Source organism: Myotis brandtii, unplaced genomic scaffold, assembly GCF_000412655.1.
Source record: "Myotis brandtii unplaced genomic scaffold, ASM41265v1 scaffold416, whole genome shotgun sequence".
Taxonomy (NCBI): Eukaryota; Metazoa; Chordata; class Mammalia; order Chiroptera; family Vespertilionidae; genus Myotis; species Myotis brandtii.
Window position 1 is genome coordinate 2,395,363 of NW_005365989.1, and position 24,700 is coordinate 2,420,062.

At 43.6% G+C, this 24,700-nt stretch overlaps 1 protein-coding gene across 4 annotated transcripts in view; it reads right to left on the reverse strand.

The window, feature by feature from the left end:
- ATP8B1 (ATPase, aminophospholipid transporter, class I, type 8B, member 1) overlaps positions 1-24,700 on the reverse strand; it is a 116,377-nt gene that overhangs the window by 74,022 nt on the left and 17,655 nt on the right. The window contains exon 1 of one of the 4 annotated variants that reach the window (XM_014545639.1): positions 18,000-18,023. The exons of 1 other annotated variant lie outside the window; for it this stretch is intronic. The gene's annotated coding sequence lies outside the window, so the exon portion shown is untranslated. Of the gene's footprint in view, positions 1-3,103; positions 3,115-12,330; positions 12,573-17,999; positions 18,024-24,700 lie in introns of those variants that run through there. 2 more of the 4 variants (XM_014545638.1, XM_014545637.1) reach the window with 2 other exon arrangements.

The window sequence follows — 24,700 nt, forward strand, 5'->3', positions numbered from 1 at the left end:
CATTTTCACATATAGATCAATGTACTTGATCTATTCAATGGCACTGAAAAGTAGATTCTTTTTGTTTTGTTCTCTGTGATATCTTCAAGGCTCAGAACAGTGGCTGACACACAGCAGACCTTTCATAAAGAATTACTAAGTGAATGAACATTATAAATGAAGCATCAAGCTTCAAGGTCAACGTTGTATCCAGGTTCTCAGAGTTCAACAGGGAGAGGACCAGAATCAGGTCTTACTATCTGAGTCCAAGTCCTGCATCCTTTCCCCTCCACCACCCCGGCTCTTGCCACTGGGGTCAGGTTCCAGAGAACCATATATTTTCTAGATGATAATAGCTCCAAGACCACATAAAAGTGGACCCCAATGAAAACAAACTAACAAAACTATCACTGTGTGTCATCTGGGGGAGTTATAGCTAGTGATTTAATTACTCAAACTGCAATGCAGATTTTTTCTTTCCTCCAAGTCTGCATAGCAAACAATCTTTATCCTGGTATGACGAAGTGAAACAAACTCAAATTGAAAAACCAGTTTGAATGAAAAGATGCAATGGCTGTGTTTGCTTTGAAATAATATGGGGGAGGGAGACAGAGGTATAGTAGAGGAGTAGCGACATTGGCCATGGCCATAAATAAAAGGGGTTCATTATACAATTGTTTGTTTTTATATGCTTTTTAAATATATATATTTTTTATTGATTTTAAAGAGAGGAAGGGAGGGAGGGAGGGGGAGAGAGAGAGAAACATCATCTATCAGCTGCCTCCTGCATGTCCCCTACTAGGCATTGAGCCTGTAACAGTGACTGGGAAATGTGCACTGACCAGAATTGAACCATGACTTCTTGATTTCTGGGTCTACACTCAACTGCTGAGCCACACTGGCCAGGCTTGTTTTTATATATGTTTAAAATCTTCCTCAATTTAAAAAAAAAAGGAAACAATCCCAGCCGGTAAGGCTCAGTGGTTAAGTGTCTACCTATGAACCAAGAGGTCATGATTTGATTCTTGGTCAGGGCACATGCCTGGGTTGCCAGCTCGATCCCCAGTAGGTAGCACACAGAAGGCAGCTGATCAATGATTCTCTCTCATCATTGATGTTTCTATCTCTTGCTCCCTCTCCCTTCTTCTCTGAAATCAATAAAAAATATTTGAAAAATAAGAAACAAAAAACTAGATTTAAAATAAACCAATGTATTAACACTAAGTCAGCCCTTACGCAGCACATGTACCCTAATTCACAATATAGGCTCAGAAGGTACCATGTGCTTTGTGTGGCCATTGGCCCATCTTAAGACCTCAGATATTAAATAACAAGTCTCTTCGTAGCTAGAAGGAGAATCTTTTTAAATAAAATTGAATATTTAATATTTAATAAAGTAAAAAGGGAATTTCACTAAATAGTTCATGAAGTAAAAATGTCACAGAGTTACAACATTGTCTAAATTCGGCCAGCCCCACCTGGATGGTACCTGAGGAGGCATATTTGCTCTTTGGATCACTAAGAACTTGTTTTCATGCATTTTAACTCTTTTCTTTGAATCCTTTTTAGCTCAAATACTGTTCCCATCCTTTATCACATTTTTTTCCTCCCCTAATATGTGAGTAAAATATTGTCATTATCCCCATTTCAAGGATGAGCAAACTGAGGCTGAGAAAGGTTGTATGGAGTGCCCAAGGTCACACAGTGGGTTGCCACAGGGCTGAAACTGGAGCCAAGTCCCAATTCTCCAATTGTCAAGGTCATTTCACTGTGCAGTGATCCAGCATCCTCAGCCTGCCTTCAGTTCATTCTAGTGGCAAAGAGTGTGGGCTCTGGAGCCACAATTACTGCCAGCTGGGAGACCTCAAGAAAGCTCATTAAATAACATTGCTGTTCCTTGGTTTGCTCATCTGTAAAATGGGTAAAATAATAGCACCTGCCTCAGGGCTGCTGTGAGGATGAAACGAGCCGATATATAGAAAGCTCCTGAAACAGAACCAGACCCAAAGGAAGAGCACAATAAACACTGGTCATTGTTATTCTCCTGGGAGAGGACCAAACACCAGGAGAAGAAATGTGTGAGCAGACCTTCACTTGGGGAACAGCTGAGAAGTACTCCAGCCCATGCTGAGGCTCAAATGTACCTTCGTTTGTTGAATCATTGATAGCCAGGGGAATACCCAGCTCCTAACCTGTTAGGCTCGGGCCGCAGGAAAATGTCACCCTAGTAGTGAGAGAGACATTAAATATTTTACTCTCCCAGCTGCTCACAACAAAGCAGCTTGGGATGTATCCATTACCTCCTCGACAGATCTCCCGAGTGAGGGGGAAAAGCCTTACAAAACCCACACTCCAGAATGTAAAATATTTGTATACACCCAACGCCTCGCAGTCCCTATCTTTGCAGAATGAATAAAAGTGGGATTTTCCAGAAAGAGAAAGTGTTATTTTCAGAAACAGAAACTGTCTACATCCGACACCTCTGCCACAATATACGGTGTACGTCTCGCCAACGAGAGACACGCTACACCAGGCAGCCCAAAATAGTCTCAGGCTGTTTATCAACAATGTGCAATTGTACATTGGAGAACCCGAGCCGAACGTATTCTGACGGTCACACGTTACACTCCTATCGAAGTTGCCTTATTAAATGGTTCCTATGATCGCATCGGAATGTAAAAGTAAAATTCTGTGCATTATAAAAACCACATCAACATTTAGGACAATGAAGATGATAACAGAGACGAAATCTTCTTCTTTTTTTTTTTTTTTCCTACCGAGACAAACATCCTTGATAAAATTTCCTATGGTTTTTGGCAACTTCACATGGACTGCTTCATCAAGTTAATCCTGCATGTTTAACGACTGATTGCTTCACTATCTGTGGGTCCCAGGCTGGGCTCCCTTCCTGATCACCTGATGGCCTCACCTGTTTACACAGGCACGCTCCCACAGGGAGCTTTTCACTGTTAACTGTTGAAAGAATGGGCCGAAGTGGTCACTACCCCAATCATTTCCAGGCCTTAAGTTCTCTATTCTCCCCCGTCCTCTACAGCCTCAGCGGTGCTCTTCCAATGCCACCACCCCCGACCATCACACGGGAGCCCGACTTCCCGGGACACACGTGGCGCTCGCCACGTGCGCACTGGAGTTGGAGCAGAAACCAATCCGTGGCAACTGAAGGCAGCCTGCAGCTGTGCGCTGTTTGGCTCACTGAGGGTTTCTTGTTTAAACTGTAGTTCGGTGCATTTAAAAATCTGTTGATTCCACATGAAATCCAGATTTCTGAAATTTTCTTAAATTGGTTAATCTGGCAACACTTGAGCAAGACAACTATCTATGGGGGCTGGGTAGTAACTGCCCCTTCTGAGTGCCACACTCCCCACCCAGCCAGCCTGGACCCCTCCCCCCCACCCTAGCCCTTTCAGGAATGGAATTGGGACCCCTCAAATACTCTTACTATTCCTGTTTTGCAGAAAAGGAAACAGGCTTAGAGAAGGCTGTTCCCCTCAATATCATACAACTAGCAAGTGGCAAGCTGGAATTGCATTCAAAGTCTGTTTTGCTCCCAATTGGTGTTTTTAACTCACATACTCTTGCTCTCTTGTCCCCTTTTACTGGTAGCAAGGGATCAAGAATGTCAACCGGCAGGATAGACAGATCTGGGTAATTTTCAAATCCTTTATTTGCCAAAGGCACCCTCTCAGTTAATCATTGTAGGGTGATCTGAATTAGAATAAGATAACCACAAATTTGTCGTAAACTTCTTAAAAAGGTCAAAGAAAAATACCATCTGTGGAACCACGGACCATTTCTACAATAGGAATCTTTTTTTGGTTGACCCAGATTAACCTGATAACATTTTACACCATTTACTTTATTCTTAGGTCACTTTTGTGCATGTGTGCAAATTTCCCTCCAAAGCATTTAAGGAAACATTACAGCACATTCCTTACCCTTAAAAATTCTTCAGGGGTAGTCTCTTACATTTCCTTACATAGCCATAACCATTAGTTAGTGACATAAGACAATTTATCATTAATAGGCTATCTAATACTCTTTTATCATTGACCCAACAATGTCTTTTATAGTATTACTAGAAGCCTGGTGCATGAAATTTGTGCACTCAAGGGGGAGGGAGGGTCCCGTCAGCCCGGCCTGTGCCCTCTCAAAGTCCAGGAGCCCTTGGGGGATGTCTCACTGACCGCTTGGGCCCACTCCACAGGGAGCGGGCCTAAGCTGGCAGTCAGACATCCTTAGTGCTGCCGCTGCACTTGCCAGCAGTGTGCCCGGCTTCTGGCTGAGCGGCACTCCCCCTGTGGGAGCACACTGACCACCAGGGGGCAGCTCCTGCGTTGAGCATCTGTCCCCTGGTGGTCAGTGCACGTCATAGTGACTGGTTGTTCTGCTGTTTGGTCTATTTGCATATTAACCTTTTATTATATAGGATTTTGCCTCCCAGACAGAATCCAGTCTAGAATCAGGAATTACTTTAAATGGCCAGTTCCTTTAATCTGGAACATTCCCAAAACCTTTTTTTTTTTTTGTCATTGATGACACTGATATTTTTAAAGAGTACAGTCCCCACCTACCCCACCCTTTTTAAAAAGAAACAGACAAAACAGAATGTTCCTCATTTGAGCTTTGATGCTTCCTCATGATTGAATCCAGGAGATGCATCCTTGCTGGAAACTACACGGGTGATGCTGTATCCTTCCCAGGACATCACATCTAGAGGCACAGATGTCCTCCACTCCTCACTGGTGTTTTAATTTTCATCACTTGGTCTATGTCGTCTGATTTCTTCACTGCATTTTTTTTAAACTTACAATCTGTGGGGAGACACTTGAAGACAATGCCAATGTCCTGCTCCTTATCAAAACTGGCATCCACTGAGGATATTGCCTGATCCCATCTTTACGATGTCTACGCCAGGATGGCACCCCAGCTCCAGCATTCCCTCCACATGTATCAGTCACTTGAGCATTTCACTGTAAGGAGTGTCTCCCTTATTCCCTTTGTCTATTTATCCACTGGTTCTCAGTATGAATGCATATACCCTATTTTTCCCAATGGTTTTTAATAACTTGTTGTCCATAATTACTTTCCTGTTCAACTTGTCCCAGGTTGGGCCAGTGGGAGTTCCTTCAAGCTGGCACATATGTGGTTGTGACAGGTCCACAACATTCTTTGAGCATTTCTATATACTTTGCAGCAGGAACAATGTGCTCCAGGCTCATTACATCTCTTCTGCCCAGTCCTGTTACTTCTAGTGGGGAATGATATTAGAGACCAAGATCTGGGCACCAGAGTGCTCATTGCTACTGAAGTGGCTTGAATTTTTGGCCCTTTGATGGACATGTATATGCAGATATCTTACACACACAAACACATGTACATGCATATATGTTACATAAGAATGCTTCTGCATGCACATATTTCAGAAATGAGTTCATACTAAAACTTCCAATTCTAATTGATCCCCACACTTTCTCCCATTCCATATTACCTGTAGGTCCCTTCTTCCTTAGTGAGAAGCCTGGCTCCCCATATCAATACATTTATTCATTTGCTTAATGCTAACATACATCTAGAATTTTTTCAGAATTGCTTTGCCAATATCACTATGAAAAACATACTAAAATATTTTAGGATTTTTTTTGTTTTGCCTTTCTCCCAACTTTGTCTAAGACTGAGCATTTGTAGTAAAATAATTCCATTGTTCCTTGGATTTTGTTTCTCCTTCTTCCCCTCTTTATTGTGGTTGTGGTACTCATTTGAAATGCAATTGGGTTCATTCCTTTTATTTTGCTTTCAGTTTTAGGGTTTTCCCCACCTTCACGTTTTATTGATTCAAATTTATTTTTTGAACGTATAGAACATTAACATGCTCCTCAGTCAAAACATTGCTAAAAGGTACTTAGCCAAGTGGCTATTCCTCACATAGCCCTTCTTGTCCCCACCCACCTCTGGTTGGTAATCAGCTTCACTGTGTTCTGTTTATTCTTTTTATGTTTCTTTTTATAAAGATAAACAGATATATGTATTTCTTATTTTTATCTTTCTTATACAGAAGTTGAATATATGTGCTCCTTTGTACTTTGTTTTCCTAACTTAGAATCTCCTGGAAATCATTAAAATTCACTTTTCAGACACTGATTGCAAACTAAGTACTGAAACATTATAATATGTGTCTAAATCATTGTTATGGAAAACTTTGTAAAGAAATGTATAGATTCCACTGTGCTTTGCTCCCTTTCTGCTCTCTGTTCTCCAAGACAGGAGTCATCATCCACCACTCCACGTCCTAAGGTCTGGCTTGCCTTTAGGGACCCAACTTCAGCAGGGCTAGAGTGATTTTTTTTTTTTTTTTTTGTAGAGAGAGGGAGGAAGGAAGAGAGAAATATCAATGCGAGAGAGATACATCGATCAGTTGTCTCTTGCACATGCCCCAACTGGGGATCGAACCTACAACCCAGGTATGTGCCCTGACAGGGAAATCAAACTGGCGACCTTGCGGTGCACAGAGCACACCGGTCAGGGCTATCGTGAATTTCTTAATCTCCAGGTAAGATACTCATGACTTTCCAGGGACTTAGGACTGGCAACATTTTTATCTAAAATGGTGGCCCCAATAGTAGCAACTAAGTAAATATTCACATATAGGAAATAAAAAGGAAAGATCACTTTGCGAACCTTTAAACCCTGACAGATATCTGGCAGTTGTGTCCAATGGCCATAAAAGGAACCAGGAAAGAAGAGAAGGCATTAGGATGACTCAAAACAAACCCAGCACCACTGCTGGAAAACTCACTCCCAGCCCTGCCCTTGGCAAGCCAACTGCAGTTCAAGGCTAATGTTCTGTGACTCCTCCCAGCCTCCCCACCAAGAAGGAGAGCTGCTAGGAGTTTACCCACTTTGTCACCACACCCAAACTCAAAGGCCTGGAGAGGGCTTGCACTCCAAACTCTCTACTCACCAACAAGAAGGTGGTTAGTATTGTGGTACTTGGCTTTTCCAACTTGGCCAATCTCTCTAGTATACAAAGCCAAGGAGAAAAAAGAATGACTAAACATGATTCCCACCATAGTGATTTTAATGAGCATACAGAAATATAAAGGGAAGAAAGCCACAAATGAAGTTGGTATATTAATATCATAATTAAAAGTCTCAGGGGATTAACATGACACAAACACAATCACTGTCAGATAAGGCCTTGGATGGATGGAATATCTGAGGGGCTCGGCCTCAGTCCCTGTCCTATCTGGTTGAGTGAGAGTCCTGTCCACAAAACCCAATGGCTGGGAACATGACGCTGGGCAGAACCAGCTGTAGTGGTGCCTGAGGCCTCCCCCATGGCTAGCCCACCTCAACCTTCACCTCTTCTCTCTCACTTTCCCTGAACTGAACCCTGGAGGGAAAGAGAAGCCAGTGGCTTTCACAAGATACAGCCCATGAGGAAACTACATCCTGGAGTTTAATCCTAGGCCTACAGCAAAATCTTTTCCCCTTCATGAAATTTCTGACCAGGAAGGATGGTCATATGCTAGCTATCCTCTTTGTTCACCAAGATGTTTGGTAAAAACAGACTTTTAAAAAGTTAATTTTATTGGGGTGATATTGGTCAACATGAACATATGGGTTTCAGGTATGGGATTCTATGTTACAAGATCTGTATATTGCACCATGTGCCCTCCACCCAAAGTAAAATCTTCCCCTGTAACCATAAGTTAGGACCCTCAAACACAAATGTTAAAAGGCCCAAAGTTCTTCCTAAAAAAAAAAGAAAGAAAGAAAAGAAACATACCTAATAGAAATAGACCTAATTCACACACCCAAAGTTGTATTTAATGGATTCTAACTTAATTTTTCCTCTCCAATTAAAAAACTGCTTCTGTTCTACAGAAATTATTTAAAAGGGTCAGTATGTCTGACTGAAATAACATGCTCGAGAATCAGTAATCACGGAGCACCTCTATTACTAAAAGGGGATGATGTCATAAAAATATCTTCACTTTCCCAGATAGGCAGCTTGCAGAAAAGGATTTTCTTGAAACAAGGGAAAATAGAGGACTAATCCAGCCAAAAAGGCAGGCTGAATGGTCTCCAGTTGTGTTTGTTGTTGTTACTGTTTTTAAAGAGACTAGGGAAACTGTGCCATCTATGAACACCATGTTCAAAGCAGCATTATCCACAATAGCCAAAGGTGGAAACAACCCAAGTGTCCATTGATGGATGAAGAGATAAACAAGATATATATACACAGTGGAATATTTTTGCTTTAAAAGGAAATCCTGACACATGCTACAATACTGTGAACCTCAAGGACATTATGCTTAGTGAAAAACCAAGGCATGCCCTGGCCGGTGTGGCTCAGTTGGTTGGGCATCATCCTGTGCACACTACAGGTCGCTGGTTTAATTCCAGGTCAGGGCACATGCCTGAGTTGCAGGTTTGACTTCCAGTAGGGGGCATGCAGGAGGCAGCTGATCTATGTTTTACTTCCCATCCTCACCCTTCCTCTCTCTCTAAAAATCAATCTTTTTAAAAAAAAGAAAGAAAGAAGCCAGTCACAAAAGGACAAATACTCTATGATTCCAATCAAGTGTGGTGGGTGCTACGATGGGGATCCATAGTGGTCGGCAAACTCATTAGTCAACAGAGCCAAATATCAACAGTACAACGATGGAAATTTCTTTTGAGAGCCAAATTTTTTAAACTTAAACTATATAGGTAGGTACATTGCTATTAACTTAATTAGGGTACTCCTAAGGCTTAGGAAGAGCCACACTCAAGGGGCCAAAGAGCCGCGTGTGGCTCAGGAGCCGCAGTTTGCTGACCACGGACCTAGGATATATATCAGTAGGGGCGCCTGTCTGTCTTAGGAGTTGTCAAGAAAGCTTTTCCCAGAGGAGATACCATAAAAATTGACATCTAAACTGAGACCAGTAAGCCATGTAGGAGTGAGCTAGGTGAGGGGAAGGGAAAGGTCATTCCTGATAGAAAGCACAGTATCTGCAAAGGACTCGAGGTAAGAAGGCACACAGCCTGTCCATGCGACCGAATGCGACTCTGTCCATGTAGAGTTGAGTGGTGACAGTGAAAGTAATGAGCAAGGAAGTGAGAGGTGAGCAGATAACCAAGAGCATTAAGGAGCCTAGAGTTTATCCTCAAAGCAACAGGAAGCTTCCAAGGGCTTTCAGCATTAAAGGATTTACACTCTAAGAACTAAGGCTAGATCATCCTGCCCCAGGGACTGCTTCCATCCAGCAGAGACACTGCCTGGAGAGTAGGGGAGGGGGCAGTGGCCTGTGTCCCATGTCCCTCTGATTCTAGTCTCCCTAGCTGACCCCTATAGAAGCTGTAGCTCTTCAGAAAGCTAACTGATGCCTGAGTTACAGGGTGTTTCAGGTAAGAATAGTCCAGTCCCCTGTGAGGTCCCGTGCAGGTAGACCAGGGGTGGGCAAACTTTTTGACTCGAGGGCCACAATGGGTTCTTAAACTGGACCGGAGGGCCGGAACAAAAGCATGGATGGAGTGTTTGTGTGAACTAATATAAATTCAAAGTAAACATCATTACATAAAAGGGTACGGTCTTTTTTTTTTTAGTTTTATTCATTTCAAACGGGCCGGATCCGGCCCGTGGGCCGTAGTTTGCCCACGGCTGAGGTAGACACTAGTCATGTGAGGCTATTTCAATTTAATTAACTAAAATGAAATTAAAAGCCAGTTCCTCCATCGCATTAGCCACATTCAAGTGCTCGATAGCTGGTGGCTAGGAACAGAGCACCTTTATCTCATCACTGAAAGTTCTATTGGACAGCAGTGGTCCAGGATATACAAACAGGATTGGATCTAAGACTTGCCAGGCATCTTGGCTTTACTGCATTAAACCAGCATGCAACTGGGTTGGGCATCATTTATGAACACACACATACACACACACACACACACAGCTCTAAATAAATTTTTTAAATTACAGAGTAAAAACCTAGATAACTGGCAGTCCCCCACAATACATATTCAAGCTACAAATATTCTATCACTTACATAGGAGACACGAGGCATATTTTTTTTCAGGCCACTAAGAAGAATTCTAGAATCACACTCATTCTCCAAAGCCATTTCTAAATCCTCCAAATAATTGGCCAAAGTAATTGAGGAAGGATAATACACCCTGGATTAAAATGATAAAAGGCCATTTTGACTGCTTATGAGCCAAAAAAGCTAACCTTTCAAGGCTTTTCCTCTCTTGTAACTCAATTGGTAGGATTCATATTATTACAGTGCCAATTCTTACTCTAAGTTCTAAAAATAAAAGGCAAGACATATTGCATTCCAAGTGGGTAACAAATCTGAAGCCAGGGACAGAAATGGAAATTGATGCAGGGAGGAAATGAGTTATGCTGTGAAATGAGACCCACGCCCAGGAGGAAGGTTTAACCCTTCATTTTTACCTAGCTAACAAACCAAGAAGCCAGAGGTGGGCGATGATTTCTGAAGCCAGAGGTGTTTTTATTTTCCTAGCTGCTCAGGGAGTAACTGACCAGCCAGGAGTAGAGAGGCGACGCCCAAGAGCCCAGTCCCAAGCCTCCATGAAGAATCTGGTAGGTGAGTTCCCAATGATTAGATGGCCCTCCCAGGTTGGCCAAGGCACAGGTGGCTTTGGGAAGTACCCACACAGACCACTTGTGGTCTTTGTTCAGCATTCTCAGAGTCCAGGCATGTTAAAGGGAGGGGCATCTAAGAAAGAAACAAGAGCTGGGTGTCTGCATTGCTCAAAACCACAGACAGGCCCAGGAGAGCCTAGGCACCCTGCTTCCTCCCCAGCCGCCCCCCCACTCCCCCCAGCTGTTTTCTGCCTACCCTCAGGGCAACCCCTTGCTCTTGTGCTCCATCTCTGCCTGGATCTGCCCTTTGAGGAGATGAAAATCAAGATCTATTTGGCTTCCTCTTCTGTGCCCTATGGATACAATCCTCCCTCAGGTTAAAACTATTTCTCTAGAGAGCCTTTCCAAGAACGCCCATCGATCGGCTTTTATACTCCAAACCACCAAGAATGGAAGATCACGTATTTACCAATTGCTGGCTTGGTTAAAATCAGGAATGGTAAGACTCACTGGGCGTGCCAGGGTAAAGCAAGAAGAGGTAGTATATGCTTTATCTCCAGTGTCAGGAAAACAGCCAAGGAGGGCCTGGAGTAGACGGTCGAGATGGGATTTGGAGGAGAAAGTGAACTCAGGAGGAACGGGCATCTGCGCATTCCCCATGCACAGTACATGGCATGGGTCCTCCAAGAATTGTTTGCTTGTAATTCAGATTTAATTATAGACTAATGGTAACACTAGCCAGCATTTATGGAGCTAATCCTTTGTGCCAGTTACTGTTTCAAACACTTAATACATATACATGCATTTCACGCTCACAAAGACCCAGTGAGGTAGGTTCTGTTATTCCCATTTTACAGATGAAGAAATGAAGGCCAAGAAACTTGCTCAGGATCTCACAACCAGTACACAGTGGAGCCCAGATTCCCACCTAGTCAATCTGGTCCCAGCATCCTGCTCACAAAACCGTCATGCCTGGAACTCAGCCTCAGAAAGACCTCAGCCCAGAGGCCTCCCCAGGGGCCCCGCTCACCCAAGCTGCCGATAGAAACTGCAACCCCAGATTTTAGGGTTGGACAGGATATTTCTAGAGTAACCCACAGAATGTTCCTTTGCCTTGAGAGGCCTGTGTTCTATACCAAATGGCACCATCAAACTTAGTCACCAGGTGCAATAATGTTCAGTTTGCAATGCCAGAGCCTCCTCTCCACTCTTCATCTTCCTCACCCCATGACCCTCATGAGACATGAGGCTCCTTCCACTGGCTCCAGCCAGACCACTCTGAGAACAGGGTGCCCCAGAGCCAAACCACGGAGACAAGAGCTTCAAGGGGTGGAGGGGCTAGAGGAGGAGAGGCTGAGATGCAGACTTCCACTTAACCACTCAGACAACTAGGCAGCTTGCTCATAAGGGCAAACCAGGAGTAAGAAACAGGTACATCGAGCCTGCCAGCTGCAGCAGATTTCAAGTTCATGGCATTATACCTATAGGTGAAGACATCCCGACATGCCCTGCTGCTAAAGAGAAGTAGAAGGACAGAAAGAGGACGGTCAGACATGGGTTATTTAGTGTCTCTGCTCTACTAGGGATATAGACTTTCATTTTTATCAGGAGGAAATTTTGACTCAGTGCTAGTACAACTGATGGGGGAGTTAGATGGTCAATCTTTTAGCACATCCACCTCAAAATAGAGCTATTTATAACCTACTTTAGAGAATAAGTTAGCAGTCCTTCACCCACTCACATGTTTTACTGAGCATGATCTAGTCCACTCCTCAGTACTGGGTTGGGCACATCTCATATTTCAGACAATTCTGTTCTCTGCCTTACTTCATTTTCTCCTTCTTCTTCTTCTTCTTCTTCTTCTTCTTCTTCTTCTTTTTTTTTTTTTTTAGAAAACTCTGAAAGTTTATTTTGTGTCTAAGGAACACATAGGTGAAGTTAGTCTCAGGGGTGTGGAATGTTTGGCCCGCAGGCCACATAAGACCCTGGAAATCATTTGGTCTGGCCCTGCCAAGGCATCAGGGATGAGTTAATTAAAGTTTGACCAAATATAACAGGCTAATTATTAAGTTGATAATTTTGTCTGGCCCATGAATGATGTTATAAATATCCAAATGGCCCTTGACAGAAAGAAGGTTCCCCACCCCTTCGAACAAAGTGATAGAATAGTTCATTGAGTTCCAAAGGAAGAAGGCCCTACCTCTCCCTTGGGAAACTAGCATTTTACTCTTCTCTGCTCAGGCTCACTCAACTCTACATGGACAGACAGAACCAATTTAAACATGGAGCATGTTCAAAAACACTTCTGGTGAAAGTTTTTTATTTCTACAGGAAAATGTGCTTCAGGTTCTAATTCTGCCTTACTTCCAACCCTTCAATTCATCTTTGTAATTCCTGAATGATCTGAGATAATCAGCTTTCCCTTACTGAAGCTTCCGAAAATCAGCGAGGAGTCATTTTTAGGCATCAGCACTTTAAGTTGATTGTGGAATTTCCTTTGTGATAAGTGACGATGAGCTGTCAGGGGCTCGTGATTCACTCAGGCCACCCTTAAAGGCAGTCTGCTCTCAGGCTCCCAGGTCTAATTTTACCAGAATCCCTGCTGATGAAAACCAGTGAGCTGATCATAACGCAGTCTCTAAAGATTTGAATGTCCTAACCAGTTTAGCTCAGTGGATAGAGTGTTGGCTCTTGGACTGAAGGGTCCTGAGTTGCAGGCTCAATCCCTGGCCCTGGTTGGGGTACATGTGGGAGGCAACTAATCAATGTGTCTCTCTCACATCGATATTTCTCTCTCTGTCTATTCCCCTCCCTTCCAATCTCTCTAAAATATCAATGGAAAAATGCCCTTGGTGAGGATTAACAAAAAAGTAATAATGATGAAGATTTGAATGGTATCAAAGAGACAAGTTAGTTTTCTAGTCACATCAAGAGCCATTCTCAGCACTTTTCTTGAAACAACCAGAAAAAACACAGGAGGCAACACAGCCTGAGGCTGGTAAAATACCTGGCAGGGAATAGGCAGGCTGTACCTTTATATCAAGGGCCATTCTCAGCACGTTTCTTGAAACAACCAGAAAAAAAACAGGAGGAACACAGCCTGAGGCTGGAAACTGATGATAAAATACCTGGCAGGGAATAGGCAGGCTGTACCTTTAGTTTTGAGACAAATAAACCAGATGGAGAGCTCCAGGTCCCCACTGCAATCCTTCCTGTGCTCTCTGAGGTCTGACCTGTGATTCTGTTGCTTACACCCGTGCTTTACAAAAGAGTTAAGATTCCTCATAAGGAACATTTTTCCTAAAGTGTGAAATTCCACTGTTTTTTTCTATTAACTCAAAAACCAATGTAATAAACAAATTATTAGTTAGATATAATGTATATAAAGACAACATCATACAGTATAGAGATACATAAAGACATATAGTATATAAATATAGTATAAGTATAGAGAGATATGAAATACGGCCTGGTCCTCCTATGCTTAATGGTTGGCAAATGCCCACCACAATTCGGTGTGACAGATGCTAGGAGGAGAATCCACAGGAGACAGCTGTCAATTACACTTGATGAGCTGGGACTGTAGAGAAGGCAGAGGGAAGAGGCAAGTTCTCTGAGTTGAGCCTTGAAGGTCCAGTTGGGAGACTGGAAGAGTTAAGATTCCTCATAAGGAACATGCCTCCTAAGTGTGAAATTCCACTGTTTTTTTCTATTAACTCAAAAACCAATGTAATAAACAAATTATTAGTTAGATATAACGTATATAAAGACAACAGCATACAGTATAGAGATACATAAAGACATATAGTATAGGAAGTATATATAAGTATAGAGAGATATGAAATATGGCCTAGTCCTCCTATGCTTACGGTTGGCAAATGCCCACCATAATTCGGTGTGACAGATGCTAGGAGGAGAATCCACAGGAGACAGCTGTCAATTACACTTGATGAGCTGGGACTGTAGAGAAGGCAGAGGGAAGAGGCAAGTTCTCTGAGTTGAGCCTTGAAGGTCCAGTTGGGAGACTGGAAGAGAGAGGAGAAGGGCATCTCAGGAGAGGAAACCGTGGAAGTGAAAGGTCTAAAGCACAACAGGACAGGGGATTCATTGAGTTATTAAAGTGGAGGCGGGTGCAGGAGGAGATGGTTGGCAGAGGGGGCTGCAGAGATGTGGACTGAAGCCTTGCAGGTTAGAGGCATCTGGAACTTGTGTGCTAAGTAAGCACAGGCCACGAGAGGCTTAAGCTTTGAAAACAATTGTCTCCAGACCACAGGACAGGGACTCAGGTAACTGCTGGTAGGCAAGGCATGGCTCCTGTCCTTCTGCAGCTTAAAGGGAAGACACAGGCAGGGATGTGTCCCCCAGAAGTAAGGACACGGAGGTCACCCTGGAATTTGAAGCACATGCAGGGTGACAGAAGAGAGGGAGCACAGTTGTAGGAACTGTGCAAAGGGCCCGGAGCCTCTTCAACAGGAACTGGCCTAATCAGACCTGCCTTTTGGAAATGACCCTGACCACGAACTCCAGAGAGAGACAATGCTAATCTGTGGTCAAGACAGGCTGCAGGAAGTTCCTCAGTCCTCTGACCTCTGGATGATAGAGACAGGAGCAAAGGCAGTGCAGGCGGAGAGGAGGCCACGGAACCTCTCAGAGGGAGAGGCAGCAGCGGTTCACAGCTCACCTGGTTGGGGCAAGGGCTCAGGCAGGACAAACATCAAGGAAGATTCAAGGCTTCTAGCTCAGGTAGCTGCTACTGTAACCAGAGGCAGAGCAAGCAGCTCAAATGGGAAATAGTCTTAGTTTTACCCTCTCATTGAGAGACCCTTCAGCAACAGCATTTTAATGGGCCTAGCATTTTGCTCAAGAGGAGGTGGTTTCCACATTACCAAGGGAAGCTAAATTTAGAACCTAAACCAAACCTAACCAAAGCGGAACCCCTCACTTTCTCTCTGAAACCCACTCTTGCCCAGTCTTCCTCATTTCAGTAAAAAGCGACTCCATCCTTCCAGGTGCTCAGGACAAACACCTGGAGTCGTGCTCGACTCTGCCCTTTCCCCACACCCTGTCCCTAAGCCATCAGCAAACCCTATTGGCGCTGCCTTCCAGATGTTTCCAGAATCTAAAACCTCACCACCTCCATGCTGGCCATCTGGCTGAGTCACCATCATCCTGTCCTGCTTCTTCTGTCCTTGCTCCGTGTCAGCCTAATTTCAGCACAGAAGGCAGACTGATTCTATCAAAAGGTAATTCAGATCGTGTGACTTCTCTGCTCAAAATCCTGCTATGGATTCTCATTTCTCTCAGAGCAAAACCCAACATCCATGTACCATTTAACCTCTCAGCCTCATCTCCACCACCCTCACCCACTCTGCTCCAGCCACACTGCCCCTCCTGGCCCTGGGCCTCTGGGGGGCAGGCAGTGTCTGTTCCCTGTGCCTGGAACACTCTCCTGTAGTCACAGCAAAGCTCAGCCCCTCATCTCGTCCTTGCCATAGCTCAAATGTCACCGTTTTAGGGGACTTGCCCAACGACCTCTGTACTTGAACTGTGTAGTCCCATCTTCCTGATGCCCCTCACCCCCCTTTACACTGTCCCACACCCCTCACCTCCTAACAGATTCCAAAATGTGTTCATGTACCAGCTGTCTCTTCCCGCCAGCACACATGCTTTATGGGGTTTTTGTTCAGATATACTCCCAGCTCCGAGAGCAGAGCCCTGCATACAGTAGGTTTGTCAGAGATACTGTGATTGGATGACAGGTCACCTTGTTAATGAGGCCTCCCTGTGTACCGGCTGATTTTTCCCACTGTGTTTATCTCCAACCGACACACCACTTGTTAGAGGCCTCTTTCTCTGTCTCTCCACTCGAGCGTGTAAGCTCCAGGAGGGCAGGGAGTTTGTCATGTGGGGTTCAGAATGAGCCACCCCACGATGTGCCTCTGTGGTATGTGGATTATTTTAAGCTAAAGGCAATTTTAGCTTCAGGCTCAAGAGAAACCCCGCGCCTCCCTTTCACTACCTGGGAGAACTAGGGGCCCTTGCCCATAATAAGAGATTGTCAGCGATAACCCTTCTGACCCACCTATGGGGCCGGGCAAACTTTCATTTACTACATATCTGCCCTCATCATCTTCAGTGACCCTGTAAAGCCCCCAAGGAACATGACCTCATCCCTAGCTCAGGCAGTCAGATGTATCTCGACCTCCTTTCTGTCTCTGAACCTCTGACTCTCTCATGCATGCGGGGGTTCCTATACATATGCATTAAATTTGGTTTTCTCTTGCTAATCAGCCTCATGTCTATTTGGTTATTAGAGCAGCCAGAAGGGCCTTGGGTAGAGGAGAGTTTGTTCCTCCCCCACACTCAGTTTTTCTCCTGGCTGTATCCAGAGCACCTAGAAAGAACAGTGCCTGGCACTATAGTAGGTAGTTGGTAGGTAGTGAGAGGTTTTAGATTCTGGAAACAGAATCTACATGTTTGGTAAGTGAGTGGAAGGAAGGAAGAAAGAGGGAGGAGGGGGAAAGTTGGGGCGGGGGAGAGGCAGGAGGGAAGAATAGAGGGGAGAGAAATTCTCACTACATATCATCAGGGTCACAGATAAGTGGCTTAAAAGAAATAATTGGTTCTTCTGGTACAAAAGACATTCTGTCAGGAAGCAGTGAAATAAGTAGGCATTCATTTAAAATCGATCCATTCACAAGTTCCTTTAGTAAAAAAAAAGGGGGGGGGGAGGAATATTTAATCATGATGGCAGGACAAAGAATAAACAATACCCTGGATTCCAATCAAAAGAATCATAAGTCACTGAATAATAATTATTATCATTATTTCTGGCTGCTTTCTCCTGTGGTTCTCTGAATAATAAATTCAAAGGACTGGCTAATCTCGTGATTTGCCATAACAAGTGAGGTGAACGCACTCTATGACTCAGTTCAATCTGAAGTCGATACTACACATTAAGGAAACAAAACTAACATCTGTGTTCAGTTGAATTCTGGCCAATTACTCTTTTACCTCCATTGCGACTTGTTTGGCATGCGGCCTATAATTTTTAAAGGTAATGACTGTAATAATAATATCACCTCATATTCATACAGAGCCTTTCTTCTAGAGCATTAATTAGTCTTGGTATACCATGTTAATTAGACCTCCGCCATTGTTGAAAGTATTTCGCCACCTGGTTCCAGCGCCTTCACCTGGCAGAAGGGAAACGCAGAAGGGAAACGGAGACATGAACAGGTTAAGATGTGTGGCCAAGGTGTCAGGGCCAGCGGGGAAGGAGGCAAGTCCTGTTCGGCAAGCCTGGGACGCCACCCACACAGTTACCAACGGTTACCCAGTCTCCACCACTGGGGCGATAGAAAGAACTAGAAAAGCAGTAAGATTATGTCCTCCCTTCCCTCTTCATACCTGTCCTCAGGGCTCATTCCACTTCTAACCAAGTCAGCTTAGTTCCCTAAAGTGATCAGAAGCAAATCACAAACACCCCTAACTTTTCACAGTATGAAGTTAGGGAGAAGTTGATCAGCTGGAACAATCGTCTAGACAGTGGTCGGCAAACTCATTAGTCAACAGAGCCAAATATCAACAGTACGATTGAAATTTCTTTTGAGAGCCAAATTTTTTAAACTTAAACTATATAGGTAGGTACATTGTAATTAACTTAACTAGGGTACTCCTAAGGCTTAGGAAGAGCCACACTCAAGGGGCAAAAGAGACAAGTCCAACACAGATCACACTTTGACTAGGCCAGTGGTCGGCAAACTCATTAGTCAACAGAGCCAAATATCAACAGTACAACGATTGAAATTTCTTTTGAGAGCCAAATTTTTTTTTTAAACAACTATATAGGTAGGTACATTGTTATTAACTTAATTAGGGTACTCCTAAGGCTTAGGAAGAGCCACACTCAAGGGGCCAACAAGCCGCATTTGGCTCGCGAGCCGCGATTTGCCGACCACGGGTCTAGGACATTTTCTGATCGGGAGGATATGTTCATCTCTCCCTACCTCCTTCCCCAAAGATCAACAAGGCACTTCACTGAGGAGCCTCTCAAAAGCAGCTCTCCTTGATGTTGTAAATACTGTCCTGCCCCAAGGCAAGTAGGCAAACCAGATGGCTTCTCTAGATCCCACTCCAGCCCTACCGCTATGTGACATGTTATCTTCCTTTCTCTCAAAGGTTTTCAATGGTTTCTTCAAGGTAATTATCTATTAAGTTGAGAGTAGAATCCATTGGCAGAAATTATGTAAGATTTCAACCTGCTGTGTATCAACCATTCTCCTGATTTCAAGTCGAACTTGAAAGTGAAATTCCACTGCCATTTGTTCTGTTTTGGCAGTGGGTGGGGTGGTATGTATGTATGTACACATTTGTAAATGAAAAATTGAAGGCTAGAAGGTTAACCAATAAACTGGTAATGGCTGCTGCCTTTGGAAAGGGAAATGGTACTGGGGTGAAAGGGGCCAGTTAGATTTACTGTACACTTACATCCTTTTGTAGCTTTTGAAGGTTTTATCATTTGCATGTACTACTTATTCATAAAATTAAACTGGAAAACAAAGAAAAAATATGTGAAACAAAACTGAAGCTTGGAAGCTATTTTTGTTGGAGCCCTTCATACAAAAATAACAATTGATGATTCCACATCATGGTTTACCCGTGACGCTAGACAACTATGGAGCTTACAAGGTAGACGGTGAGCTCCCCAAAGCAGGGAACACTTGCCTTAAGTCTCTGTCCTTGTATTAGTTATGTATCGCTGCATAACAAATTACCCCAAATTTAGCAGTTTAATACATAAGCGTGATCTCAGTTTCAGTGGCTCAGGGTCTCTCTCAGGGCTACAGTCCGGTGTCAGCCAAGGCTGCAGCATCTGGCCCTAACCGGTTTAGCGCAGTGGATGTAGCGTCGGCCTGTGGACTGAAGGGTCCCGAGTTTGATTCCTGGTCAAGGGTACGTGCCCGGGTTGTGGGCTCAATCCCCAGCAGGGGGTGTGCAGGAGGCAGCCGATCCATGATTATCTCTCATCATGGATGCTTCTCTCTCTCTCTCCCTCTCCCTTCCTCTGTCTGAAGTCAATAAAAATATTTTTTAAAAAAGAAAAAAAAAAGGCTGCAGCATCTTAAGGAAGGTTCACTCAGGAAGGCTCTGCTTCCAAGCTCACCCACAGGGCTATGGGCAGGATTCGGTTCGCATGGGCTGTTGGGTTCTTGGCCATGCATGTTTCTCCATGGGGCAGCTCATAATACAGCAGCTGGCTTCCCTTAGAGCATGCTTGCCTTGGAAGTGACTTCCCCTATTTGCCACATTCTACTCATTAGAAGCGCATCTCCAGGTCCAGCCATACTCAAGAAGAAAGGATACCCCAAAAAAGAAGCAGCCAAAAATTACACTTAACAAGAATCCTGACATTTAACAGGATCCCAAATATGGTAAAAGTCATTTGAGAAAGTTCCATTTGAAAAGTCATATGGAACAAGCATGAGAGGTCTAGTGGTAAATGAAAACCAGAGAGACATGACTTCAGGCAAAACAACATCGACCCGGTGTGGCTCAGTGGTTGAGTGTCAACCTGTGAACCAGGAGGTCACAGTTCCATTCCCGGTCAGGGCACATGCCCGAGTTGTGGGCTAGATCCCCAAGGTGGAGTATGCAGGAGGCAGCCAATGGATGATTCTCTCTCATCATTGATGTTTCTAGCTCTCTCTCCCTCTCCTTTCCTCTCTGAAATCAATAAAAATATATTTATATATTTTAAAAAAACACACACACACAGCATCAGCAGATGCCAGACATCATGAGCACTCAGGGACGGAGCTGGAGGCATCCAGGGAAGGCAAAAAGACAATGCCAAATTAACTTTTAAAATCAAAGTTGATCTGTTATGCCCACTTTTTAAATTTTAGCAACACTAGACATGATGTTTCTATCTTATTTTTTTAATGATTAAATATCAATTCTTGTATTATGTAATAAGAGAGAAATGAAACAGTCAAAAAAAAACATACACACAGCATCAGCAGATGCCAGACATCATGAGCACTCAGGGACGGAGCTGGAGGCATCCAGGGAAGGCAAAAAGACAATGCCAAATTAACTTTTAAAATCAAAGTTGATCTGTTATGCCCACTTTTTAAATTTTAGCAACACTAGACATGATGTTTCTATCTTATTTTTTTAATGATTAAATATCAATTCTTGTATTATGTAATAAGAGAGAAATGAAACAGTCAAGAATAATGTTAAGCATTCTCTTTTTGCTAAGCCCATGTAGATCACTGTGGCATATAAATGTTAGAGTTCGAAAGCTGAATAAATCAACTGACCTTGAAGGCCACATTGCTGATCCTTCTGTTTGATCCGTATGAATTTCAAATTCACAAGTGTATAAAAAACTGTATGTAAAACTGTCTTGGAGACGTCACAGAAGAAAAATTTTAAAATCTGAAGTTGGAAAAGTTAAAGAGAACAAGATCTTTTCTCATCTTTTACTCACGTAAGTAAATCCTTAAAAGGATTAAGAAATATTCAACTGGTCCGTTTCTTTAAAAAGTCCTTTGAAAACAAAAATGCAAGAGTTCACATTTACTCTGAACATTGATGAAGGTTTGACAGGATTCGCCCTGTGCATGCCTCCCTCTGGCCTGGCTCCCAAGTCATCACTGCAGCTGTAAGGACATCCTGCTGTATGTTTGCATATAGTAACAGCTTCGGGAACTTAACAATTAAAAGTGTCAGATCTTATCATCTGCTGAACTAAGGTAGGCTGGCTTCCAATTCAGGGCTGGGCTGGTGGGAGACCAAGAAAAAGAAAACTCCTCAGAAAATGTGTGTGTGTGTGTGTGTGTGTGTGTGTGTGTGTGATGGTCACAATTGCATCTGAATATGGATTTTCAATAGTTTGGCAATCCTACTCCAGGCCAGAGAAATTACTTAATTTAAATTCTCAGATACACTGGGCCTGATGGGCAGCTCAGTAGTTCAGAGTGTTGTCCTGATATGCCAAGGTCAGGGTACATACAAGAATCAACCAATGAATGCATAAATAAGTAGAACAACACAAAGATGTCTGTCTCTGTCTCTGTCTCTCTCTCTCTCTCAAAAAAAAATTTTTTTAAAAAGCAAAACCAAAAAAATAATTATCAGATATACTTGCCTAATCCTTACATTTTTCAGCCCTAAAAAATTTCTTTTTAAACAAATAGTTTTTATTCATTTTAGAGAGGGGAAGGGAGAGGGAGAGATAGAAATATTGGTGAGAGTAAAACATTGATCGGCTGCCTCCTGCTTGCCCCCCACTGGGGATCAAACCCACAACCCAGGGATATGCCCTCACCAAGAATTGACCCATGATCTCCTGGTTCATAGGTCAAGGCTCAACCACTAAGCCACACCAGCCGGGCCCTAATAATGTCTTAATTGGCTTTGGTTGAGGGGCTGCCTGATGGAAATAATAAAGTCCACAATCTGTGAAAAACGTATTTCTTTTGTGAACAGTTTTACCCTGAGAAAGATGATGAGGTTTCACACTTCCTTTTTCCTTCTGTATTCCAGAACACCCACGCCTGCTCCTCACCCTAGCCGATTAGGAAATGGTTTCTAAGTGGTCAGGAATCCAGGCTCAGTAACAAGGTCCCTGATTCCATCTTCATTTGGACAGAAGACAACATCCTTGTCTCAATGTGTGTATATGTCTGGCTGGCCAACACTAGCTGTCAAACAGGGCTGTGTTTGCATCAGCCAGCTGTTTAAAATTCATAAAAATAGAACCACTACTGGTCAGATGTGAGCAATCTCCAGAACGCCAGAAAGTAGGCCTTAACTGCTGGTCGGTCTACATCAAAATCTCTTGGGGAACTACAGAGAAAACAAAGGGACTAATACAGGAGTCTCTACTTTCTCATTCTCTTGAGGTGAATGAGAAGCACAGCAGTAATTGGCTTACTGGTCTAGGCTGAAGTGGAAATATGAATTTCTGTTCTTGCCAATAAATAGGATCATATTCTTTTTGAGACTGTCCCACACCGGTCTGGAGAGTTTTTTAAAAATATATATATATTTTATTGATATTTTACAGAGAGAAGGGGAGAGGGATAGAGAGTTAGAAACATAGATGAGAGAGAAACATTGATCAGCTGCCTCCTGCATACTCCCCACTGAGGATGTGCCTGCAACCAAGGTACATGCCCTTGACCGGAATCAAACCTGAGACCCTTCAGTCCACAGACCAATGCTCCATCCCCTGAGCCAAACTGGTTAGGGCGAGCTTTGTGAGTTTTGATAATACTATCACACAGAATAGAACAGCCCCTATTTGAGAGCTCTGAGGATTGTTAAAGAAAATTTCCAAATTCTTCATTTTCACAAGAAGAATCTGGAGCTCAGAAAGGATAGGGGAGGCGAATGTGAGGCCTGTGCCTCAGCATCCCCATCTGTAAAGCAGTGATTATTGTAGTAATTCAATCATCAAACAGTTAGTGAATGCCCACTAGGTAACAGAGGCTTGGGATGAATAAAATATGACGGCCCTCTTCTCATGGGGAGAGAACCCGTAACACAGGATTATTACAGTTCAATATGGTAAATGCCAGGAAAGGGTGATGTGTTCCCGCTTTGGTGGAAATTTGGAGAAGCCGTACGGGAAGAGCCGGGGAGGCGCTCCAGGCCAGAAGGATGTTGCAGCTAAATCCAAACAATGAAGAATTGTGTTCCCTGGAGAAAGGGCAGAAGGGGCAAAGGTGCCTGCCCTCTCTCTTTGGAATTCTTGTGACAATAAGATATTTCGTGTGATGGTGCTTTGTAATCGGCAAATCCCTGCACAGATGTGAGCTATGAGGTTAAGTGACTTGATCAAGGCCACCTACAGCCAATGCATTACAGACTCCAGTCCGATGTCTGAGTTACACCACTCATTCATTTAAATCACTTCTCCCATATGTTCAGATCCAGACATTTCCCAAAACCCAAGTGAATTTCTGATACACTAAAGGCATCCCAAAGAGGTCCAATTCCTGCCTTCCAAACAGCAGTTCTCTGCCTTGACTCACCCCAGATGTACCCCTGTTGGGTACAGAATCTCCAGGTGGGGGCTCAGGCATGAGTATATTTGATACTGCCCAAGTATTTCTCATGTGAAGCCCAGCTTGAGAGCCGCATTTATTGCAAAGCCAAGAAGGGGCTACACACTCCCACATACAGAAAATTCCTCTGTCCCCTCTGATTTATACATCTTTAAAAAGGCTCCAGGCAACATGAGATCCATGTGTCTTGAGTCTGGACTGTAATATGGTTCTTTTAGGAAAACAGATTTACCCCCTGAATGATGACTGGCCTGGATGAATATTATGCTGTCTTTTCTGAAGAAATTCAGGCTGATAGCAAGTGGGGGTTGCCCAGAAGTATGATGAGAACAGACTGTCCAGACTAAAAATGCTCTGCAGAGAGGCCATAAAATAGATAATGTGCAGATTCTAGGAGAGAGGATGCACCTGAAGGAATGCAGGCAGGATGGCTAAGATGATACTGAGGTGGATCTCTGTTTAATGAAAATACTAACAGCTTCTTGTGGTCCTTTGAAACTGATGACAGGCACGCAACAGGGAGGACTCAAAAACAACTCTTCTTTTTTTTTTTTATCCTCACTCAAAAATATTTTTCCCTTTGATTTTTTTTTTTTAAGAGACAGTGGAGGGAAGAGTGAGAGTGAGAGAGAAACATTGATGTGACAGAGACACATCGATTGGTTGCCTCCCATGCCCACCTGCCCAGGACCAGGGATGGAGTCTGCAACTGAAGTACATGCCTTTGACTGAAAACCAAACCCTCCATTGGTCTGTGGGTCAACACTCTCACCATTGTGCCAAACCTGCCAGGGCAACAACTCTATTTTTTATGTTTCCATTTCCTTTAATAATATAAGAGGGCCCATCTATAATAATAAAAGTGTAATATGCTAATTAGACAGCAGAACGACCTTCTGGATGTCATTCTTTATCCAGACGTCCTTCCGGATAAAGCCGCAGCAGTGGGAGCTGAGGAAGAGGTGGTTAGCGGCGATCAGGCAGGCAGGCAGGCAGGCAAGTGGTTAGGGGCGATCAGGCAGGCAGGCA